The sequence below is a fragment of the Pygocentrus nattereri genome, chromosome 2 (genome assembly GCF_015220715.1).
Source record: "Pygocentrus nattereri isolate fPygNat1 chromosome 2, fPygNat1.pri, whole genome shotgun sequence".
NCBI lineage: Eukaryota > Metazoa > Chordata > Actinopteri > Characiformes > Serrasalmidae > Pygocentrus > Pygocentrus nattereri.
Window position 1 is genome coordinate 10,090,638 of NC_051212.1, and position 5,922 is coordinate 10,096,559.

A 5,922-nucleotide genomic window follows, 5' to 3' on the forward strand; every position below is an offset into this window, starting at 1 on the left:
ACAGAGAGCTTTGAGGATATATTTTTTTCAGTATTATATTGTTTTCCAATGTTTTTAAACAACATTATTATTAATCACTTATTATTGTTATTATTATAAGTAGTAGTAGCAGTAGTAGTAGTAGTACAAGTAACAGGAGGATTAGTAGAAATAGTGGTAGAAACATTATTAGTAGTATAAGTAGTAGTATTTGAATTAGTAGTAAAAGTAAACTAATACCACTAGTAGTAGCAGCAGTAATATAAGTAGTAGTTCAAATATTGTTATTATTATTAGTAGTAAAAGTAGTAGTATGGAATGTAACCTCACTGGGGGGGAAGGAGCCGGAACTTGTGCAGGAGGTTGAGAGGTACCAACTAGATATTGTTGGGCTCACCTCCGGCTCTGGAACCGAACTCCTGGATAGGGGTTGGTCTCTCTCCTACTCAGGGGTTGCACAGGGTGAGAGGCGCCGGGCGGAAGTGGGGATACTCACGAGTCCCCAGCTGGTGACCATGCAGTTGGACTTTGTCCCGGTGGACGAGAGGGTCACCTCAATGTTAATTAAAATCGCAGAGAGGAAAACTCTGACTATTGTCTGTGCTTATGCACCAAACAACAGGTCAGAGTACTCGGCCTTCTTGGAGCGAGTGGACGGGGTTCTGGAAAGGGTCCTGCCTACAGACTCCATAGTCTCACTGGAAGACTTCAATGCTCATGTTGGCAATGACTGGGAGACCTGGAGAGTCATGATTGGGAAGAACGGCCTGCCTGATCTAAACCCGAATGGTGAATTGTTATTGGAGTTTTGTGCCAGGCATGGATTGTCCATAACAAACATCAAGTTCGAACACAAGGATGTTCATAAGTGTACATGGTACCAGAGCTCCTTGGGTCAAAGGTCATTGATTGACTTTGTTGTCGTTTCATCTGACTTGGGACCATATGTCCTGGACACTAGGGTGAAGAGAGGTGCTGAGCTGTCAACTGATCACCATCTGTTGGTGACTTGGATCAGATGGCAGGGAACACTGATGGTCAGATCTGGTAGGCCCAAGCGAATAGTGAGGGTGTGCTGGGAATGACTGTCAGAGTCCCCTGTTCGGAATGATTTTAACTGCCACCTCCGGGAGAGTTTTTCTCATGTCCTGGAGGAGGTAGGGGACATGGAGTCTGAATGGACCCTGTTCAAAACCTCCATTGTGGAAGCTGCCAGGCATAGCTGTGGCCAAAAGCTTGTGGGTGCCTGTCGGGGCAGTAACCCAAGAATCTCCTGGTGGTGAGGGAGGCCATCAAGCTGAAGAAAGAGGCCTTTAGGGACTGGTTGGCCCGATTCAGTAGATAGGTACCGACAGGCTAAAAAGGTGGCAGCTGCAAATGTGGCAGAAGCAAAATCCAGGGCATGGGAGGAGTTTGGTGAGGCCATGGAAAAAGACTTTTGTTCGGCCTCAAAGAGGTTCTGGACAACTGTCCGACGACTCAGGAGTGGTCGGGGTGGATGAGATTCGTCCAGAAATGCTTAAGGCTCTGGATATTGTCGGGCTGTCGTGACTAACACGCCTCTGCAATATTGCATGGACCTCGGGAACAGTACCCTTGGACTGGCAGACTGGGGTGGTGGTCCCTATTTTTAAAAAGGGGGACCGGAGGGTGTGTGCCAACTATCAGGTTATCACACTGCTCAGCCTCCCTGGGAAAGTCTATGCAAAGGTGCTGAAAAGGAGACTCCGCCCGATAGTTGAACCTCAGATTGAGGAGGAACAATGTGGATTCCGTCCTGGCCGTGGAACAATGGACCAGCTTTTCACCCTCTCACAGATTGTTGAGGGGGCATGGGAGTTTGCCAACCCAGTCTACATGTGTTTTGTGGACTTGGAGAAGGTTTATGACCGTGTTCCTCAAGATATCTTGTGGGAGGTCCTCCAGGAGTAAGGGGTGCCAGGGCTACTACTCCAGGCCATCCAATCTCTGTACTCTCGGAGTGAGAGCTGTGTCCGTATACTCGGCATTAAGTCAGACTCTTTGTGTTAGCGTTGGACTCTTCCAGGGTTGTGCCCTGTCTCCACTCTTGTTTGTGATATTCATGGACAGAGTGTCAGGGCGTAGCCAGGGTCAGGAGGGCATTATGTGTGGAGGCTGGAGGGTGGTGTCTCTGTTATTTGCAGATGATGTTGTTCTTTTGGTAGAATCACATGGATGCCTCCAGGGCTCGCTGGAGCGGTTTGCAGCTGAGTGTGAAGTGGTTGGTATGTGGATCAGCACCTCCAAGTCTGAGTCCATGGTCTTAGCCCGGAAAAGGATGGCATGCCCGCTCCAGGTAAGGGGAAAGGACCTGCCCCAGGTGGAGGAGTTTAAGTATCTCAGGGTCTTGTTCACGAGTGATGGGAAGAGGGATCGTGAGATTGGCCGCAGACTGGGACAGGCAGCAGCAGTAATGCGGTCACTGTACCGGATTGTAGTGGTGAAGAGGGAGTTGAGCCAAAAGCTGAAGCTCTCTGTTTACCGGTCGATCTACATCCCAACCCTCACCTATGGTCATGAGCTGTGGGTAATGACTGAAAGAACGAGATCGCGAATACAAGTGGCAGAAATGAGCTTTCTTCATAGAGTGGCGGGCTACACGCTATGTGATAGAGTGAGGAGCTCAGTCATCCGGGAGGAGCTCAGAGTAGAGCCGCTACTCCTCCACATTGAGAGGAGCCAACTGAGGTGGTTCGGGCATCTGATCCGGATGCTCCCTGGACGCCTCCTGGTGGGGGTGTTCCAGGCATGGCCTACCGGGACAAGACCCCGGGGTCGTCCTAGGACCTGATGGAGGGATTATATCTCCAAGTTGACCTGGGAGCGGCTTGGGGTCCCCGGGAATGAGCTGGAGGATGTTGTGGGGGACAGGGTGATCTGGGATTCTCTGCTCTCCCAACTGCTACAAAGATGGTCAACAGTGATGATGATGATGATGATGATGATGATGATGATGATGAAGTAGTAGTAATGGTAGTAATGGTAGTAATAGGTTGTAGTAAAAGTAGTAAGGGCTGCAGTAGTGTCAATAAAGGTAGGAATAGTAGAAGTAGAAGATGTAGTACAAGTAGTAGTAGTAGTGGAAGCGATTGGGAACGACAACAACTCAGCCATGAAGTGGTCGGCCACGTAAAATGACAGAGTGGGGTCAGCGGATGCTGAGGGGCATAGTGCACAGAGGTCACCAACTTTCTGCAGAGTCAATCGCTACAGACCTCCAAACTTCATGTGGCCTTCAGATCAGCTCAAGAACAGCGTAGAGAGCTTCATGTAATGGGTTTCCATGGCCGAGCAGCTGCATCCAAGCCTTACATCACAAAGCACAATGCAAAGCGTGGAATGCAGTGGAATAAAGCGCCGCCACTGGACTCTAGAGCAGTGGAGACGTGATCTCTGGAGTGACCAATCACGCTTCTCCATCTGGCAATCTGATGGACGAGTCTGGGTTTGGCTGTTGCCAGGAGACGGTACTTGTCTGACTGCGTTGTGCCAAGTGTAAAGTTTGGTGGAGGGGGGATCATGGTGTGGGGTAGTTTTTCAGGAGTTGGGCTCGGCCCCTTAGTTCCAGTGAAAAGAACTTTTAAAGCTTCAGCACCAAGAGATTTTTGACAATTTCATGCTCTCAACTTTGTGTGAACAGTTTGGGGACGGCCCCTTCCTGTTCCAACATGACTGCGCACCAGTGCACAAAGGTCCATAAAGACACGGATGAGTGAGTTATTTCTAATAACTTGCTGATTAGGCTGCTATTTGTTTTCATAGTAAGTGACATATCTCAAATTTCCAGAAAGTCTAGAATGACCTTTTCACAAAATGAAAAATTGATTTCTGCAGAATTATGCTGATAGTTAATCTAATGAGTGAGGCCTTCTCTTCAGCTCCTGAAGTCCTAACAAACAGGAGAGCTGACTTAGCCATGTACACCTAGATATTACAGAGAAAACCAATTTCTGATTGGCTGACGGTCCAACATTTTAACCCTTCAATAATTTTGTTTCTGTCCAAAACTTAACAATAAAACAAGTGTTGTACTGCAATGCTTACAGACTTTAAATACAAGCACGATTAAGGTGGCGGAGGTGGCGGATGCTGAGATTTTCGTTGGGAGTGACAAAGATGGACAAGATTAGAAATGAGCAGATCAGAGGGACAGTGAAGGTGGAGCAGTTTGGAGATAAAGCCAGAGAGGCCAGGTTGAGATGGTTTGGACATGTGTTGAGGAGGAATAGTGGATATATTGGGCAAAGAATGTTGGAGATGGAGCTGCCAGGTAGAAGGAGAAGAGGTAGACCTCAGAGAAGGTTTATGGATGTAGTGAAGGTGGACATGGAGATGGTTGGTGTAAAAGTAGAGGAGGCAGTAGATAGGGCAAGATGGAGGCAGATGATCCGCTTGGCGACCCCTAAAGGGAGCAGCCGAAAGAAGAAGAAGATAAATAAGTATGTATGTATGTACAGTGAGTCCAAGAAGTATTTGATCCCTTGCTGATTTTCTTCGTTGGCCCACTAATAAAGACATGATCATTCTATACTTTTAATGGTAGATGTATTCTTACATGGAGAGACAGAATATTAAAAAGAAAATCCAGAAAATAAATCTAAGGAATATATATTAATTGATTTGTATTTCATGGAGTGAAATAAGTATTTGATCCCTTAGTATTCATTAGCAGTTCTGGCTTTTACAGACCAGTTAGACACTCCCAATCAACTTGTTACCTGACCTGAAGCCACCTGTTCTCACTAATCACTTGTGTGAAAAACACCTGTCCACAGAATCAGACAGATCACACAGATTTCAAGTCTCCAACATGGGTAAAACCAAAGAGCTGTCACAGGACCTCAGAGTCAGAATTGTTGACCTTCACAAAGCTGGAATGGGCTACAAAAAGATTAGTAAGGTGTTGGATGTGAAAGTAACAACTATTGGTGCAATTATCAGAAAGTTTAAAGAGTATAACATGACAATCAACAGACCTCGGCCCGGTGCTCCAAAGAAGATTTCGCCTCGTGGGGTGGCAATGATGCTGAGAACGGTCAGAAATCGTCCTGCAACCACTCGGCAGGAGTTAGCAAATGACCTGAAGGCAGCTGGGACCACAGTTTGCAAGGAAACAATTGGCAACACTTTGCGCAACAATGGATTCACATCCTGCAGTGCCCGAAAGGTACCCCTGCTGAAGGGAGCACATGTGGAGGCGCGCCTCAAGTATGCCAATGATCATTTGAAAGATGAACCAAGTTATTGGGAGAAGGTTTTGTGGTCAGACGAGACCAAAATTGAACATTTTGGCCTCAACTCCACCCGCCATGTGTGGAGGAAGAAAAATGCTGCCTATGACCCCAAGAACACTGTGCCCACCGTCAAGCATGGAGGTGGAAGCATAATGTTTTGGGGGTGTTTCTCTGCCAAGGGTACAGGGCTACTTCACCGCATCACTGGGAAGATGGATGGAGCCATGTACCGCACAATCCTGAGGGACAACCTCCTCCCCTCTGCCAGGGATCTGAAAATGGGCCGTGGTTGGGTCTTCCAACATGATAACGACCCTAAACATACAGCAAAGGCAACAAAGGATTGGCTCAAGAAAAATCACATTAAGGTCATGGAGTGGCCCAGCCAGTCGCCAGACCTCAATCCGATCGAAAATCTATGGAGGGAGCTGAAGGTCAGAGTTGCCAAGCGACAGCCCACCAACCTTCGTGATTTAGAGAGGATCTGCAAAGAAGAGTGGGCCAAAATTCCCCCTGGTGTGTGTGCTAAACTTGTGGTTAACTACAACAAACGTCTCACCGCTGTGCTTGCAAACAAAGGCTTTGCCACTAAGTATTGAGTGTGTTTGGCAAGAGGGATCAAATACTTATTTTCCTCATTGAAATACAAATTAATTAAAATATATTCTTTAAAATTATATTCTGGATT